The sequence below is a fragment of the Hoplias malabaricus genome, chromosome 4 (genome assembly GCF_029633855.1).
Source record: "Hoplias malabaricus isolate fHopMal1 chromosome 4, fHopMal1.hap1, whole genome shotgun sequence".
NCBI classification, from domain to species: Eukaryota; Metazoa; Chordata; class Actinopteri; order Characiformes; family Erythrinidae; genus Hoplias; species Hoplias malabaricus.
The window spans coordinates 23,877,358-23,897,253 of record NC_089803.1 but is presented as its reverse complement, the minus strand read 5'-3'; the positions used below and the strand labels follow the sequence as shown (position 1 = coordinate 23,897,253).

General features: G+C 40.0%; 1 protein-coding gene across 1 annotated transcript in view; it reads left to right on the top strand.

Moving 5' to 3' along the window:
* The first annotated feature begins 2,405 nt into the window (after nucleotides 1–2,405).
* The window catches only part of trpc7b (transient receptor potential cation channel, subfamily C, member 7b), a 125,313-nt gene continuing 107,822 nt past the window's right edge, over nucleotides 2,406–19,896 (top strand). The window contains exon 1 of the mRNA XM_066668018.1: nucleotides 2,406–2,482. The gene's annotated coding sequence lies outside the window, so the exon portion shown is untranslated. The remainder of the gene's footprint in view (nucleotides 2,483–19,896) is intronic.

The following is a 19,896-nucleotide window of genomic DNA, read 5'->3' as shown; positions in this document are numbered from 1 at the left end:
GTGTTCATGCTATCTGATGATGAGGCAGGATATGGGGGATGATGGTCTGAGATATCAAGTCAACAAGACCTCCACCTCCCCCCATTACACACACAAACACATCAACAAAGTGTGTGTGTAATACACACCCTTATCTCTGTACTCAAGGGCCCTTATTCATCAAAGTCATGTAGAAACGGGCACAGATTTGATGATATATGATCTACTCTGCATTTGATTCATGCAACTGTTGAAGACGTTGAAACAGGGTCTCTGTTTTATTTACAAACCCCATTTCCAAAAACGGTGGGATTCTTTGAAAATGTAAATAATACTTTAATGTTTAATACGTTAAACCCGGGAATGTTTATTTATAGTTTGTAAAGATCTTATGTAGAATTACATCCAAAATGTCTTTCATATTTTTAATTTCATTTCCGATTTTCTTAGACAGTAAATATATGTATTTTTTTACTGTAAATTAATTTATCAATATTATTTAAAGAAATTCTGTAATATATCTACAAGCCTGTTTAACAAGTGATGCTTGAATAATGTGAATGTAAAAACTTTTTGATATAATGATAGCTTATCCTGTTTGATCACTTCAGCCAAATTAATTTTTGCTAGTGTTTACTTTTATTGCAGGTGGGTGGATTGTGTGTATTTTTCTAGAAGAGAAAATCCCTATTATCTTCCCAGTGCTCTGTGGTGCTGATGGAAGTGTAATTTAATAAGGCATCTAATCAGTCTTATCTTACTATCTCCAATTAGCCACACACACTCTCAGTGCCACACACACAAAACCTCTAGACGACCACCTGCATCAAAGGCCTATTTGCTGAGGCAGTCAGAGAGCCCTGAGCTGCAGCATTCATTTATATTCTAATGCCAGTTTCTCAGATACTTCAAAGTATTGCCATCAGTTTGAGACAATACAAGAACCAGATAATCAAAAGTGCACCCCCAACACACACACACACACACACACAGCTGCATGCATACAGTTGCATTCATAATGAGATACACACTTATTAATTCACCCCAATATAAAATGGTATGCCCTCTAAATTAGACATTTACTGAGGAGTAGAGGACATAGAAAGGCTCCAAAAGGGGTAAAAAGCCCCAACATGAACCAGCCACTGCTTTTCATGAGGCATGCACCTTTTTTTTCAAGCATTTCCTATTTAAAAGTGAAAGGAGTTTTGGGCTCAAAGTGGTTTTCTGTTGTCTGTTGTTTTCTTTGACCTGGGGATTTCACTGAGAATTCAGCCACACAAAAAACCCTCAGGCTATAGCCCTGCAGTTCATTAAACTTAAGAAAGGAAAAAAAGCCTCACCTTGAAAGGAGGTTATCTAGCTAGTTAGTTATAAAATTAACTTAAACTAATGTTATACACTAAGGACTGGCGCCCCCTCCAGGGTGTATTCCTGCCTCGCGCCCAATGATTCCAGGTAGGCTCTGTCCTCTCCGCGACCCTGAATTGGATAAGCGCTTACAGATAATGAATGAATGAATGAATAATGTTATACACTTTTTAGCACTTTGTAGTAGTCCACCTGTTTCTCTGAATATGTTCTTATCCACATTTCACCCTGCACTTCAATGGTCAGAGCAGGTATTTGGGTGGTGGATCATTCCCAGTGCTGTAGTGATACTGATATAGTGTGGTGTGCTACTTTCTGTTGCACTTGTATGAGTGGATCAGACACAGCAGTGCTGCTCGAGTTTTAAACACTGTGTCCAAATGCTGTCCACTCTGTTGAACACATTGAAATATCTGATTCACCTCACATATGTATAGTCAGAGGCAGTAGCTTAAATGTGGCTTCACAATTTGTGTTTGCCGTCTTCCAGTCCTTCATCAGTGGACACAGGATGCTTTTAGCTGTATATTTTTGGTTGGTGGACTATTCTCAGACCAGCAGTGACCCTGAGTGATTTAAAAACTCTGTCCTCTGTTCCAGCACAGCACACACTAACACACCACCAGAACTACTAAAGTGCTCCTGTGTGTTCAGTTTTTATTATTATTATTATTTTAAGTAAATTGTATCTTGGTAAAATGAGCTATATAACATTCCTGGCTCTGCCCATAAGCATACCTTTTAATCAGCGGCTGTGACTAAACTAAACGTAGTCAGAAACAAACAGACATGGCTGTGAACTGTATAATGTTTATAGACTTATTGAAATGAGATGAAATTCTGGTCAAACTGGCAAATATAAAAAGAAAAAAGCTAGGGATTGCTGATTTTAAAATTGCAATGGTTCTGTCTGTTACGCAAATTCTACTATGTTGTAAAGTTGGACATTTTGGTGTTTGCTAGTTAGCTAACTAGTAAGAAGTTTCTAGTGCTAATGACTTAGTTTAGTTGGAGAAGATAACACAAAGAAGTCCTAACCTTCATCTTTTATTTTGAAGGAGCCACACTGGGATTATGAGGCTTGAACCAATGGGCTGGGCCATGTGAGGGGCTTAGAAGATCACATCATCAGGTCAGGCAGCCAGTTCTCATCATGACTTGGTGTGTATATGTGTGTGTTTGTGAGTGTGAAGGAAAGAAGCCCATTATTTCCTATTTCTGTAAAATTCCCACATCTGCTTACATTTTATGGCCCTTGAAAGAGCAATTAAACTATTTTTCTGTTGGCAGGGGTCAATTTGAGTTCATGGAAATGCTGTCACTTTATTAAAAAAGAGGCATATGCAAAGCAATCACATAAAAAATATGAAAATACACTTAACCATATTAATATCTGTTTTCCAATTAAACATAACACAATATTACAAGCTTGTTTGTGTCTTGTCCTATCTCTCTCTGGAATTACATGCTCTGATTGAATGAGGTTTAATGAGTTGTCCTTGTTTCCACGGTAACTCTAAAACTCGTAGTTTAACTGTACCATCTCTCTCTCAAACACACCGCAAAAACATACTCATTACCCATACCCCCTCATAACACAAGAGACACACAGAATAATACAAAGTGACCGGGCCTGCTGGAAGGTTAATGCAGAGACCATCGCAGAGAGAGATTCTGCTCATCATTAAAACTGAGCTCACAGGACACCAAAAAAAGAAAAAAGAACTTTACAGAACAACCCAGAGCACTGATACAGACATAAAGATTCATGTATTGAGTCAGTGTAATATAAGCAGTTTAAAATTACGAATATTTAAACATATAACATTTGGTTTTAGTGTTTAAAAATATTTATCAGCACATCATTTTAGACAGTTTGGTTTACATCAAATATTAGTTTAATCATCCATCCATCCATCCATTATTCACCGCTTATCCGGGTCCGGGTCGCAGGGGAAGCAGTCGGAGCAAAGAAACCCAGACCTCCCTCTCCCCAGCCACCGCCTCCAGCTCTTCCAGGGGTATACCGAGGCGTTCCCAGGCCTGTCGAGACATGTAGTCTCTCTAGATTATCCTTGGTCTGCCCCAGGGCCTCCTCCCCGTTGGACATACCTGGAACACCTCACCAGGAAGGCGTCCAGGAGGCATCCGAACCAGATGCCCACTCAGAGTCTCTCCCGGATGTCCGAGCTCCTAACCCTGTCTCTAAGGGAGAGTCCAGACACCCTGTGGAGAAAACTCATTTCAGCCGCTTGTACCCGCGATCTCATTCTTTCGGTCACTACCCAAAGCTCATGACCATAGGTGAGGGTTGGGACGTAGATTGAACGGTAAATTGAGCTTTGCTTTTCTGCTCAGCTCTCTCTTCACCACAACAGACCGGTACAGAGCGCGCATTACTGCTGACGCTGCACCGATCCGCCTGTCAATCTCCCGCTCCATCTTTCCCTCACTCGTGAAACAAGACCCCGAGGTATTTAAACTCCTCCACTTGAGGCAGGATCTCACTTCCAACCTGGAGAGAACAGTCCACCCTTTTCCGACTTTAGTTTAATCAGTAAACCAAAAATTTGTTCAAACTTGGCTAACAAGTAATAGTAGAAAAAGCAATCTAATTAGCTCTGACAAAACTTCGTAGCTACATCATTTTTTAGCGATGTCAAACGATTGCTTATTAAAGTATGATATACTGTTATGTATTAAAAAAACAATCCGTGATCTAGACGAATTAAAACTATGCAGATAGCAAAACACAGTAAACACAGCTATGTTGAGACCTCAATATTTTCTGTACTTTTTTGGTACTAATGTTTTAATAAACAACAATAAGTCGAAGAGTGCCAGAAACCAATAGAAAATGGGTCTAAAGAAGACAATAGATTGCCACATTTAGTTCAAATAAACAATAGGGTGCCAGTATAGATCTAGGGTCCTCAGGAACCTTTTGTTTAGTGTACATGCAGAGGTTCTGCTCTGATCTCTGATCCAGGTGAACACCAATGTTTCCATTTTCAGTTATTTTGAAATAGGCAAATGTAATTAGATTCAGATTATTTCAATTTTATTAAACAGGAATTTTCCTGTTATCTTCAAACTAATATAAATTATTAATCGAAATCATATCGATAGCTATAATGGAGTATTTTATGAGCCTGTGCTTACTTATATACATTAAGAAGCAAGTACATTTGTACTTCTACTTTAAAACTCGGCGGTATCTCTGCTTTCACTTTGTACACAGAACAATATTTTTAAAAACATGTTATTCTGTGGATCCTTTTCCTGAATAAATGAATCTTATGAGGTACTATTGTAGTCATGTTCTCAAAGTCTTCTGTTGTATATACAAGGTTTTATTCCTTTATGTATGGTATGCATGCATTCTTTGAATTCTTACTGGCAGCTGTTTCTCTCTCTCTCTCTCTCCCTCTCTCTCTCTCTCTCTCTCTCTCTCCCTCTCTCTCTCTTTGTTATTCTAATGAGATTTGTCATTTTCTCTGCTCCCACTGGACAGGCTATTTTGTGATTCTAATTAAGCACAGTTTTTGTAAAGCCCACCCACTTCCCCCTGACATCTTTGTGGTTCTTAATTAGAGCACAGAGGGGCTTTAATGACACTTCATACTTCGCAAAAAATTCACACATATCACACATATCGCAAAAAATTACTCCAATATATTATTCAAAAGATCTGAGCTGTTTGATTTCTTGGATGACTGCATTGTTGACCAGATCCATTCTGCTGTTAAAACAGTCAGAGAGTAGCTGCATTTGATTCAGTTCCGTATTTACTGAATCTCACATTAATATTCCTTTATTTTGTTTATGTAGTTTTGCTAGGAGCATCTTTTGCTTCAGATGGCTGAGTGAAAAACAACTTTCTAATCAGAGTTTAGCTCAAACTCTTTGGGGATTTGTATCTTTTGATGGTCCTAGAGCTGTCATGTAGCCGGAATGAAACCTTTAAAAGGAACATTTGCCCCAGCGATGGAAACAAAGAGCTGCAACTTGAAAGAATAGAGAAACAAAAGGGAAGAATACTGGGCTATTATGGCCGACATCTGCTTATCACAATATCAATTTAGCACAGGGTAACTGGAGTTAGAAGGTTGGAGAAATGTGTGAAGAAACTGTGGTAAAAATGATAGTGTTAGTGAGACTGAAAAAAACCCAGGAAGGTGGGAATAAAGGCAGATGGTGCAAAGGTTTCCATGAAAGCAATTACTCCTTGGACAGGTGTCTTGGATCGATGATGGGATTTTCTGACATTGTCCCACTGTGGCAGAAATGAACAATCAAATAAATCCTGATTATCCACTCTTTACTTTCACTAAAAAAGAGAGAGAGAGAGGGGGACAGAGAGGCAGGCAGATAGATGGAGAACCATGGCAAGTAGCTGTAGCCTCTGGATGACAATCAGTTATTTTCATCCACTGTTTTTAATACATGCCCTCACTGAAGTTTATTAAATGGCCCTTTGAAGGGAAAAACAAATAGGTCAATATAAGATCATAGCAGTCTTATATTCTGTTTTGAATTTTCTATATTGTAACTGGGATAATGTCAGGCCACTGATGTAATTAATGATATTTCTAGCTAGTTTGCAAGCCAAGCTAACGGCTAGAAAGTTTATAACTACAGCAAACCATTTTAAAACTGGAAACCATAAAGTAAATTCACAGTACATCTTTATTATTAAAATTGGTTTTGTTTCCAGGATTGTGCAGCTAGCTAATGGCACTGAAATTAGCCTTGTGTTTGTGTTGTGTATTTTCTCTCCCCACATCCCCTTGGTCTGACAGTGATAATTTGTGTAGTGTAAAGCCTTTTGAAGCTAAACTTATGACAGCATGTTAAATCAGATCCCATATAGGTTTTGATCTCCCAAATCAAAGTAAGGGGCTCAGAGTTTTGTGCAGTTCAGCAGGGGTGGCTGGTCAATAGAGGGCGCTAGGTTGCCAACCTCCCTGGAGAAATAATCTTTTTACTTTTATTATTTTTTTAAATAAAATAAACAGTATTGTGTAATAACTAACTGCTTATCTGATATGAGTGTGTTACAAATGTTAAATAATGTGTAATATCTAAAATATATTGATTTTCATTTATGTTACAACCAGGCAGTGTTTCGATCAGTGGCTCTGGTGCAGAAGGTGGAATTTCAGGCGTCCGCTCTGGGCCGGGTCAGTGCATGAGCACAGAAAATTAAACCGTTGCTAAGAGAAAATAAGCCAGTCAGCGTCCTTGAATCTGAGGCTTCAGGTGTGCTTTGCCTATCGCCCCAAGCAGATTCACTTAGACAAGCAGTGAAGACCTCATGGTTACAAAGAGAGGATACAAATCTGTCTGTCTCCACACACACACACACACAGCTCAGTTTTCTTCGTATATAATTACATGTCATCCAGCAATATACAACTTTGTCTTATTATAGTTTTGCTAATATTTCTGTTTCAGAACCAGTCTGTAATGTAATGATTCATATGTTACATACTTTATAACTAAGCATATTAGAGCCACAATTTATAATAATTTTGATAAATATTAGCTTGCTGATCTGATTTTAAAATCCATTAAATATGACTGTATGAAATAGGATTTTTTTCCCAGAGCTTTGGTGTCAGTAGTATGTGTTAAATTGTATTGGGATGGTTGTTGAAACTGACAGCATAGCACAAATATTCAGCCCCTTTTAGAATATTTTCCACCAGAGCCACTGCAGTTCAGATTTGGGAAGCAGACCTATTTTGCAAAGCAAATATGCATAAAAGCACTTGAGCTTTAGGAGACTTTCTTGACAAGTGTGTGAATAGATGTTGGGTCATATCCTCCAGCTATGTGTGCTTTGCTGCACTACATATTCTAGATGCCTTAGTGCTTCAGTAAAGCTTTTGACTGACATCCCAACAATTCTGAAAGATCCTCCACAGCAGCAGCATCTTCTTATCCCCTAAAGGGACTGATGTCAGGCCAGATGAAGAGTACACACAATTTTACAATTACTGATAGTGCCAAAGTATGTAATCACAACACTAATGTAATTTTGACGGAATAGGGCATGACTAGTAAACTAATCAGATGTGTGAATTAGCTCAGAAGACTTTTAAAGTCCAAGCATAAGGCATTTCATTCATTCATTCATTCACTGTCCATAACCTCTTATCCAGTTCAGGGTCGCTGTGGGTCCAGAGCCTACCTGGAATCACTGGACACAAGGCAGGAACACACCCTGGAGACGGCGCTGGTCCTTCACAGGGCGACACACACTCACACATTCACTCACACACTCACACACATTTGAGTCGCCGCCACTTACCAATGTGTATTTTTGGACCGTGGGAGGAAACCGGAGCACCCGGAGGAAACCCACTCCGGGAGAACACACCAAACTCCTCACAGATTGTCACCCGGAGACAGTCCCACAACCCCAGGATCCTCATAACAAACTTATACATTTTAAATAATTAGTTATTAATGTCTGGATCCAAATTAAAGAATGGGAAGCATAATGCATTGTCTTATCTTTCGTGTTTTTAGTTGTGTAGCCCTTGAAGTCAATGAATAAATGCTGAATTTCACCAACGGTCTATGAAAGGTCCAGGGTCAGATTAGGAAATACACAATGCAAGTAACTCTTCACCTGGGAATGTTCAGGAGGTTGGTTGTTGAAGTGCAGTCAGTTTACATTAGAAATGAAAACTATTCCGGATAGCAACAGAGACAGTATCTTTTGTGTTGCATTTGTCTGTAAAATTGACAGCTTTTTATGATTTATAAGTAAATGTAAAGGGTGGAATGAACCCAACATGTTCAGATGAAAGATAATATTTTCAGAAAAACGTAGATGATATGTCATGCTTGGATGGATACAGGCTATGAATCACAGCACAACTCCAAAATTACCTTCAGCAAACAGTAATACAGATGTGTGCATCATAATCATCATCAGCTGCTATATTGAATGCACACACACATTTCATCAGAGCTACAGAGTTGTATTTCATGGTTGAGGAGCTTGTAGTTATAGCAAATGTATGAAGTATGCTTCAATTTCACTGTCATTCGGCCATACTGATTATAAACTAGGAGTAACACCTGCTGGGCTTGTTCATCGCACACGTGCACAAACAGACATGTCAACACATCTATTTATATAATGATAATGACAAATAATCAATTACAACTTAAGCCTTATAGAGGATTAATACTGATGAGGTACCATAGGAGTGAGAGACGGAGACAAAGAGACAATATTTTGTAAAGATTTTAACATACAATCCTGGCCCAAACACTGATAAAGGAAATCTGTAGCCTTGCATGTTAATAAATAAAAGCAGAGGGAGAGACGAGTGCTTGCTTTACCTGCTGCTGCTGAGAAGCATGATCAGACTACTAATGGGAGGAGGAGGAGGAGGGCAATCCCCTGGAGGTTGAAAGATTATATGACACAAATCCCCACAGGACTGTTTTTCAGCCTAAAACAGCACACATTATGAAAACTAGCATTTCCCAAACCTATTAATCTCCTTATGAACATAATTAGAATCATAAAATTATAAAATCCCTGGATATTCCTATGGTCCCAGCTTGAACTGGCATCGTTAGGGGTCAGAGGCATCAACCTGAAGTGACAGGACACTCAAGCCTTAGCATTTATTACCAAGGTGTGAAATACAAGCGGTCCCTGGGTCATCCAGGACCCCCTAATTAACCTCTTGGATCCCCTAAAACCACAAAACAGATTTAAACTTATAAACATGTTATAGTGTTATGATATCTTTTAACCCTGCTAATTTCAGTTGCTGACATACCCAGGCTCTGCCCACAAATGCCTTCTTTTGTAGTTACTGTTGCTAGGTTAGACAACCTCTACAAAATACATGCAATAAAAATGTACAACATTTTTGTGAGAATTACAGTAACAGTTACTTATATATATTTATTATTTAAATCTTAACCAAAAAAAATATTGTCAAACATTTAATTATTCCAAAAACATTGCTTCCATTATTGTCTATTGTGAGGGTTTAGTCTTAGAAAGCACATTGTTGAACTGAGCTTTGCTTTCCTCTCTAAACCTGATAAACTTGATGAATCACCCAGGTCATTTCAGACAACATAAATATATATTAGTATGTTGAAATTAAATTCCTGGCTAAGCTCAGGGCCCTACTGGTTCTGGCATTAAAGTCCTCATTTACTAGCTTTGGTGTTCTGAGAGCTGGCTGGATCTTAGAGTTCAAAGTAATTGGGTTCCTGTGGCCCATCCTACAGAGTAACAACATTGTTCAGATCAATTTCTCACTTAAAAACATTCTAAATAAGCATTACATCATGTCTGTGTGCCTTATGTCATGGTTGAATGGGTTAACCTTAGGCGTCTGTGTTGTCACAGCAATTGCACTTGGTAATGCATCAGGCAGTGTGTGGAGAATTAGATACAAATACGTACAAACGTGCATTTCTCTCTTCTCTCTCTCTCTCTCTTGTTCTATCTGTCGTTCTCAATTAGTTTGGTGTTGATTTGATCTTGTGCGTCTGGCTCGACTGTCAGTCAAATTCCAGGCTAATTTAACTCATTGCTCATTGGACCTTAGACAGGCCCGAGTCCAGTGAAGTGAGCAGAAATGTTTAAATATGCTGGAAGGTATTAGCTTTGTAAATTAAGAGTGTGTATGTGAATAAATTTATTTTATTTTAGGCACAAGGCGTGTTGACATTATACATGTTCATAAAAAGCAAAATGATATTACAGATTTTCATTTTATTATCAGTAACAAAAACCTTATTGTGCATTTCAGTTTGTCATCAAGCTAAATGAAACAATCAGTAATTGTTGTTCAACCTAGCAACAGTAGCTATGAAAGTTTGAACATCCCCTAAGAATTGTGATCCTGTCATTTTTGTCAGGAGTAGCATCACTGCTTCATTTGGGCTTATTCATACTCTTTATTTTGTATGTACCAGAACTAATAAAAAAATAATCTTCTAAACAAGTTATATATCCAATATAAATAGTCTCTAATTTAGCATATTATAGTGGATAAAGCAGTCCATAATGAAGAATTGGGTCTATAAGGCTATGCTTAAGCTCCTCCCACTTTTTCTCTTTACCATTGATTTGTTATTATATTAGACATTACTATATGTACTAAGTGATTTTTGTTTGGACATTTACAGTTGTGTTTTTGTACTGTCAAGCTTCTTGTAAATATGTGAGCCATTTTTTGTTTCCTAGTTCCTCTATTTACTTTCCTGTTTTCTAGTGTTTCCTACCTCCTTGTGTTATTGCTCTCTATTTCCAGATTCCTTATTTTCTTTCTTTTTCTTCTCTAGCCTTTTCTCAGTTTAAAATAAGATGTTTCTCAGCTTCAGAACAGACTGTTAACCCTGGTAGCCAGAGTTTGGCCCCATCAGTAAAATACTAAGTGCTGGAAGGATCCTTACAAAAGAGCTTCATTCTTACATCCACCTGCTTTAAGACTGCTATTGGCAGTCAATGCCACAAACCTTACACCTATACATTTTAGACTCTTTTCAATATTTCTAATCTTAAGACATATTAACACACTCTATATTAAGATAAATTGCTGTAAAATGTACTGTATTTGAAATGTACATTATGACTAGGAAGGCATTTGTGATTACTAGATACATCATTTATGGATGGCGCTCCACACCATAGAATGCAGTTAGTTCCACTGCTACCAGTCAAATCCCCGGGGCTTTATAGCCCTCTAGCTGATGCTAAACATTGAGCATGGTGACCTTAAGCTTATGAGCAGCAGGATTGTCATTCCTGTGGAAATTATTCAAACTCTGTGCGGACAACATATATGAACATCTGTGTCAGCAATTTGTGCACATTCAAATAGCTTGCCAATTATAAGGATGCCGGTAGTGTCACAGTCACAAAGCTCCAGGGGCCTGTAGGTTGTGGGTTCAATTCCCGCTCTGGGTGACTGTCTGTGAGGAGTTTGGTGTGTTCTCCCCGTGTCCGCGTGGGTTTCCTCCGGGTGCTCCGGTTTCCTCCCACAGTGCAAAAACACATGTTGGTAGGTGGATTGGCTGGTGAAAGTGGGAGTGTGTGTGTTGCCCTGTGAAGGACTGGCGCCCCCTCCAGGGTGTATTCCCGCCTTGCGCCCAATGATTCCAGGTAGGCTCTGGACGCACCATGACCCTGAATTGGATAAGCGATTACAGATGATGGATGGATGGATGGATGGATATAAGGGTGCCTACAAGCATTGGGATGTACTCTGTTTGTTGTCCAGACAAAGGTTTATCCCTGACAGTAAATGGAAATTCATCTCTAGAATAAAGGCTAATTACAAGCTGGTATCACATTAATATGTATAGCAGCCACTAGAGCTATCCTAGATAGAACCTCATGCTCCCATCATTAAACAAATGTGAATGTATTGCTCATTCATACACTCCTCTATTGTTTCCTGATCAGGGGCTGCATTTGGTCTGAATGATTGGGCTCAAGACAGGAATACACCCTGGGCGTGGTGCAGGTCTGTAGCAGGCTATCACACCCTCAACCAGTCACACACCTGTAGACAACTGCAAACGTGTTGTGGGAGGAAACTGGAGCACTCAGAGTAAACACATATACACAGAGAGAACACAACACACCTCAAGAATCAAGCATAAGGAGGATCAAATGCAGGACCCTGAGAACCTGGAGCTGTGTGGCAATGCCGCTGTTGCAACACCGTATAGAGCTCACATATTACATATCTGTATGGGTCATAGTGTCCACGTAGCCTGTAATAAGGTGATCAGACATGTGTTTGTCTTGCTGTATATGTAAACAATCTTTATTTGAGCTGTTACCTGTACTGAGGAAGATAATAAAGATAGGATGGTGGCCGCATGCACTTTTGCTCTGCTCTTAGTGGTGGACATGTGAAGACAGTAAAGATAAATGATTAAGTACTTATTTAATGAAACGATCAGCCGTGTAAATGCTGCTGTGTTTAATGAAGCAGGAGAGAGGGATAGAGGGAGAGGGAGAGAGAGATGACTGTGTGTGTGTAATATGACAGACAGAGAATCTTTAATATGAATTACAGTGCAATGTGTTTGCTCTGACTCACTGTAATTTCCCATGCATATTTGATGAGGGCTCATGCTTTAATGATCAAGGTAATTTAGACCCGTATCCAATCTCACCTCAACATGACTTGCCGATGCAACGTGGTCCTTGGTGCCTAGTGCTGTACCGAGGACAGGGAGGTAGCTCTTGCCAACCTCTCAGCTGTAATATATTCATAAACATAATGCCCTTTGTGTTCAGAACATGCATTGGGTCCCAAACCCTGTGTTCATGGAGGGTTTGTGTTTACGTACACATTCACAGAAAGGACAATGTCATCTTTTTTTCTTTCTGATTTTTAGCCACTGTTCTCCCCAATATTTAGTCAATGCAAATTCCACACAAAGGCTTCTGCACTCATAATTGGTCAAAGTCCATTTTTCTGGGGTTGCAGCTTATTAAGCATCAGTTAAGCATCAAACTCAACCAGAAGCAGAGAAGACACAAGGAAACTGACTTTCACTTTCTCAACTCTCTCGCTCTCTCTAACTCTCTCTCTCTCTCTCTCTCTCTCTCTCCCTAATTTACCTTCACTATTTCCTTCATTGGGGCTTATGGTAAATGATTGAGGCGACTCATGCATGAAGACGAATTGAAATATTAATCTCATACACACACACAATAAAGCACCCACTATGTTTATTATCCTAATTATAATCCTTCTTACCCAGATGGTGACGAATGAATTGCCTTTGTCAGCTTAATTAATAAAAGGGTGAGGACGTGCGTGAGGGAGGGTGGAAGAGTACAAGACACATTGAAAGAGAGAATGAAGAGAGGAATTAAGTTAAAGACAAACACTGAAATAAGTGGAGGTCTTTTCTCTGTCTACTGTAATGGAAAATAATTACAGCTCTTAACAAGGCCGAGTCAAAGGAATGATGATGTCTCTCTCTCTCTTTCTCTCTCACGCTCTCTTTCTTTGAAGTCATGCTCAGTCGATTGGACAGGAAGAGTGGAGGATAATTATTCCCCTCCGCCAGTGTCATTGCATTGGTATTGTAATGCTGTTGATGGTGACTCTGATGCTTTGATTAAGCTCCAGTAACTCAATAAAACATGAGAGCATCCATGTTACTTCTTCTCTTCCCGTCTCTTCGGTTCTCTTCTCTTGTCTTCTCTTCTCTTCCCAAATTAACTGCATTTTGATGCACACTGATGAGCAGGTAGAGATTTTGACTGAAAAATGCGGAGTATGAAAAAGTGGAGTTTGTCTCGACCAGACAGCACCACACTCATTCTTTTCTTCTGCCTGCAGTTGCAAGAAGGTGGTCAGATTACTCACATGCCCAGTTGAGTCAAAGTTTCAAGCAACAGACAGCTCAGAGGCTACTCTGTGTAGAAGGAGAAGCACATTTTACAGTTTAGAGTTTTATACAGGATAAATGCCTGTTGCTATTGAGAATCTGGGACATTAATTTATTAGGAATAATCAGTCTGTCCTTAGAGTTTGGTCATCAGTATTACTGACAAATAGGTCTGACACTCAGCTGTATTCCTTTGAGTCACTGCTTTACAATTCGTTGCGCCAGAGCTGAAATTTGGCATCCAGAAACATTCGGTGAAGTTTTCATAGACCGAGGTCATGACTTTGGGGCCAGAGAATTGAGGGCTGGGGCAGCCTGGAATCAGTAAGTGAAATGAGGCTCCAGTCTGGCTGTCTGCTCCAGACCATGTTGGGAGCAGTAATTTGGCTTTATCCTCCTGGTTAAGGGAGGCTCTGGGGCAGGTGTCTGCAGTCCTTTTCTTTTCTGTTCATTGCTGCTGCTGTGGAGGACTGCTAGGAGGATGGAGGGTCACTTGTTAGCATAAGAATCTTCTCCTTGAGGCTGCAGGACAACCCTATATCAAATATTTGATCCTCCATATAGCAGAACAGCTGATCTCCAGTGGGGGTGTGGTGCATGGGGCCATGACCATTAACAGGCCCATGTTACATGATCCCACTGTAGTGGCAGGTAGAAATGGCCTTTTGTGTATCAGGGTGGAAACTGTCAAACCGCTTTGAGTAGTGTGCAGAGCCTTTTTATTTTTGGGCTAAAATATTGAGTTGCACAAAAAAGGCACAGTGATTTGATTTAATTTTTTAGAATTGCACTAGTATGCCTGGCCTGTTTTAATAATGAACACTCTTAAATGTTAGGTTTCTGCTAGGGTTCTTTAGTAAAGAAAATGGTTCTATATAGACCCCTGAAGACTTGAAGAAACTTTTGAATGATTAAAGGAAAAGTGTTCTACATGGCACCAAACACGGTTCTTCCAGAACCATTTTTGGTGCCATATAGAACACTTTTTTAAAAGGTGCCATATAGAACCATCTACAGCACATTCTCAGTCAATCTAAAAAAAACCTTATAACTCTTTAATCATGCAAAAGGTTCTTCAAATGTGCAAGGTTCTATATAGAACTGTTTTCTTTAGTAAATGAACTTTGTATAACCTTCATTTCTAACAGCTTCACCTTTTAAACAGTGTGCAAGATGTGAAAATAAAGGTGTTAATGTCTCTCTCTCGCTCTCTCTCACTCTCCATCTCCCTCTCTCTCTGTCAGACAAAGGTTTAATTTCGTGTCTTGTCAAAAGCCACTGTTGTTAATTAAACTTTCTGTCTTGTTTAACACAGATTAATTGTTAATTAGCCACTTTTAAGACAATGGAATGCACTTCCACTGGCTCTGTCATTTTCTCTCTCTCTTGCCTGCCCCTCACATACAGTCTGAGCAGTTGTGTTGAAGTATCTGTGAGACAGTGAGCACTTTTTAGGTTTCTCTCTTCTTGTCTGCATATGTATTAGAAAGCTAAAGTGCAAAAAGCAGGGCAGATTCATAATGTCCCCTTATACAGTTCCCAAGACCCTTCACTCCTGAAATGATTAGGTTTTAATATTTCATATTAATTAAATCAGAGTAGAGTGTATAGGCTGGTGCTGAGTGGGTCTCTGGTCGTATTGAATATCTCTCCACTCACAAGAGTTTTTAGTGTGGTGATGAGTTATAAAGGGGCTTAATGTTTGAAATATTCACACACACACACGCACACACACACACACACACACACATCTGTGTGTTCTGCAGTCATGTGTATATAGTTTTGCCATGTATAAAAACCACAACATTCTGAAGAACAGCTCATTGTTGACTGTGGACATTAATCATGAGTGGCCAACAATAGAAATTATGCCATTACCTTATATTAGTATTAAATATGTTTTTTCTTATTTCTCCTGTACAGTTGTCATTTTGGGGATATAAGGGCATCAGCTGCAAGTCATAGTGCCCGGGGAGCAGCTGGGAGTTTGGTGCCTTGCTCAAGGGCACTTCAGCCATGCATGAATTATTCCTGACTATCCTGGGAATTGAACCAGTGACCTGCCAGTCCTAAGCTCGCCTCTATAACCATAAGGCCATGGCTGCCCCATACATTAATATCATCAAATTTCCACTCAATGAAAAAAGGTGAAAGTTCAGAGAAATGTGATGCCAAGATAATTGTCACATACTGTTCTTTCTATCTTTTAAAAAAAATGAGAACCATCACTTGAGTTTGCCCATCAAAAGGCACTGTTCCTAATATCCATGGTGCCTTGCCACTGTGGAGCTTTCTACGTACCTCTGTGTCTGACACCCCAGACATTTCTGGCCCTACCTCATGCACATGAGGAAAGTCTCTTGGGTTTAAGAGTTCCTCAGATGTGTTTCTTTCAAGACCAACAATATGATTGAGATTTCCACTATACTTGCTGAGCATAGCTTGGTCAGAGTTCCCCTTCCCTCCTTGAGCTGTTATTGTTTTTTCCAGAAAATTTTTTGAGGCTGCCCAGTAATCATTTTGTATGGCCTCTCCAAACTCCTACCACAATCCAACTGCCAACACCACTGTCATTTTTGATTGCTGGTTCCCATTCGTAGAATGAAAAGTTCACCAAGACAGCCAAGCTTGAAAAACCTCCTCCAGTGATTGACAGCTTACCTCACCAATGGTGGCCAATACCAGGTTCTTAGGTTGCTGACCAAACAGGTACCAACAACTATTTGACCACAGCTGTATGCAACTGCTTTCACAATGGAGGTCTTGAACAGGGTCAATTCAAACTCATAATGGCCTCCACCAGCCTTACCCAGCAAACCCTCACTATATACTTGGGCCTACTAGGACTGTCTAACAGCTTTCCCCACCATCTGATCAAACTCACCAAAAGATGATGATCAGTTTACAGCTCAGCCCTTCTCTTTACACAAGTATACAAAACATAGAGCCTTAGATCAGAAGACACAACCACAGTCAATGAAATTTGGCTCAAGGTTCTCTGGTACTAAGTACACTAATGAGTAACCTTGTGACCTTGTGTTCAAACAGGGTATTCATTATGGACAAATAATGACTTGTATAGATATCCAATAACATCACACTGCTTGGGTTCAGGTCAGGCAGGCTGTTTCTTCCTGGTCACTCCCCTACAGTTTTCCTAGTCATTGCCAACATGAGCTCAGCCCTTCTGATTACATGAGTGTAAAAAACATATAACCTCAGATCAGAAGCACAATCATTGAATTTGGCTCAAGATGTTCTGGTAATGAGTGACATTGTGTTCAAACAGGGTATTCATTATGGATAAACAATGACTTGTTTCCCAGTCATTGCCAACATGAGCATAGAAATCCCTTAGCAAAACAATGGAGTCTGTACATGGAATACTCTCCAAAACTCCACTCACTATCTACAAGAAGGCAGAATACTCTGAGGTGCAGTTGGTGGCCCTCTTTTTTCCCGAAACCATCTATTCAGCTGCCAGTTGGGGACTTGTGGGTATCCCTACATTCACCTGGCACCTCTCACTCCTACAGCTCCTGAGTAGGTGAAAGGCCAACCCCTATCACGGTGTTTGGTTTCAGAGCTCACACTGTGTGTAGAAATGAGCTAAATTGTATCTGGCTGGTGTCTCTCAACCTCTTGCACCAGCTGCAGCTTCTTCACCCCACAGTGAGGTTGCATTCCACTTGCCAAAAACCAGTTAATGCTGCCAAGGTCCAAGCCACCAGGGGCCCCTTCACCCCTGCCCTGTGTCTAATGGGCACTGCATTGTACCCCAAGTCTGGATCTTGTGGGTGGTGTGTCTACATGTTTTGGGTCCCAATAATCCTCTCCAGGGCGGGGTATACACTGATATTTCTATACTTATCATAAACATGCTTCTTTTTCACTCCAAACTTGTTTGCCATGGGAGTCCTTACTGGGAACTACTGGGAGAATTGCATTTGCATTCTAGGCAGTCTAGTTTAGTTTGGGCATTGGACTCTGTCAGGGATATGCATAATCTGGCACTGAAGGGCTTCCTTTGTGGGGCTCAATCTCTGCCATTTGGGGACAAAGTTGTCCATCACGCTTCCTCATATAGAAGCGTCCAACACTTGAGCGGTTGGCAGCTAACTGTTAAGTGTTGGGTTATGTGGATCAGTATCTCCAAATCTGAGGCCATGGTTATCTCCTGGACACAGACAGCATGCTCCCTTCAGGTAGGGGGTGAGAACCTACCCCTAGTGAAAGAGTTCAAGTATCTCAGAGCCTATGGGAAAGAGATCATGAGATCAAGAGAAAGTTAGGTGTAGCATCTGCAGTAATGTGGTCACTGTACCATTCCATCGTGCTGAAGTGGTAATAAGGCAAAACTCTCAATTTAAGAGTTGATCTGTGTTCCCACATTTACCCACATGAGCTCTGTGTAAAGACCAAAAGAACGAGATCACAGATCCAAGTTGCGGCAAAGAGTTTTCTCCAGTGGGTTGCTGGGCATACTCTCCGTGACTGAGTGAGAAGCTCAGTGATTAGGGAGAAGCTTGGAGTAGAACCACTGAAGAAAACAGGAGTTAGTAACTAAATATGAAAGGCTAGAATGTCACTGAGTAAAAAATAGATTTTTTTAGGTGCTAATATACTTAGAGTACTTAGGAAAGAACAAATCCATTTAATGTTACTTCATTACATATGCTTGATTAAATATAACTAGTTACTACTCGTCTCTAATAATAAGCACTGAGAAAACATTCTTTATCTAACTCCTTTATTTAACTTTGTGCTTCTATCTGTCAGATTATTTCTCTCCCTCATCGGTCTTGCTGTATCTTTTACTTTCTCCCCTTTCCATTACCTTCTATTGCTCGATCTCACTACTTTTCATTTGTGAGGGATTGTGTTTTCAGGACTGGCTCTTAGCAGTAAGTCTCTCGGGGCTTCTGTGCATTGGGAGGGTTGTTTGGCTTCGGTTGTAAGAAACACATTGAAACTTTCAGATTGAACTTCTTCAGGTTCTTCATGTGTATGTATTCCTTGTACAGAATGGGCTCTTCAAGGACTCCGTTGCACTCTCTCTCCCTGTGTACAGACACTGAACTCAGTATAACATAGGTACAAGTACGGCTGGAAGAGAAACCCCTTGAGCAGTAATTTCACACAGGCTACACTGAGGTTCGCTGCAGGAACAATGTGTGCAGACATGTCCTATGAGTTTTCACCTGTTCTTCACTATTCACACCTTCAGCATCAATGCAACTGCTTTAAGAACAATGACACTCCTGTGCCATTACACCTCAACACAGACTCAATATACCAGGCATTGTTCTGTAATTGTGCAGAAATACAAAATCAAACAGCAGTTTGTTGTTGTTGGACCAAAGCCATGCATCATCAATTGCTATGATTATTTAAGGTCATTTTGTAAAATGTTCTAAGACACCACAATGTCCACACAGTGTAAAGGTCAGCTTGAGTTCTCAAATAATAATAAAAAAAGATGGAGATTGTTCAGAGCAATAAATGATTTATCTCCAGATCAGTGTGCATCAGACATGCCCCATTCGCTGACGCTGCCAAACGCACTGGAATTATATAAAGTGCCTTACGGATGCTTGCAGGCTCACTGGGCTGGTACATTTCCTTATTAGTAACATTCTTCAGAAATGAAATCCTTATCTTTAATTCCACAGATAGATAGCTTCAGCAGTAACAGATATTTTTTTAAGCTATTCCCCCTTCCATCTCTGGGCAAATGCTTGTGGAATTAAACATTCAATATCCAATATGTTTTTGAATATCAGGAAGAGTTTCCACATGCTGGTAGATTGATTGGATGACATTATGGGTTCCTTAGGTTACAGCAGTGGGGTTATGTATTCCAGAAATATCCTTAAAGTGGTGTCAGTTCTGTGAACTGAAAACTGTAGGTTCAGGGAAATAGACAGGTGGAGAAAAGGTGTTTGGAAACATGCCCCCAGGGCTTGTGTTTAGTCAATACTTTCTGTACCTTACACCAATCCTCAACAGCAAATGACTTTCTTGCAACAATCTTGCTGAATCTCAGGCTAGTACATAGTTTATAAGAGGATCAGTAGGAGTCTCTACCCCAGGCACTTAGGCCCCGGAGGCTCTGGGACTCTGTGTGTGGTTGGG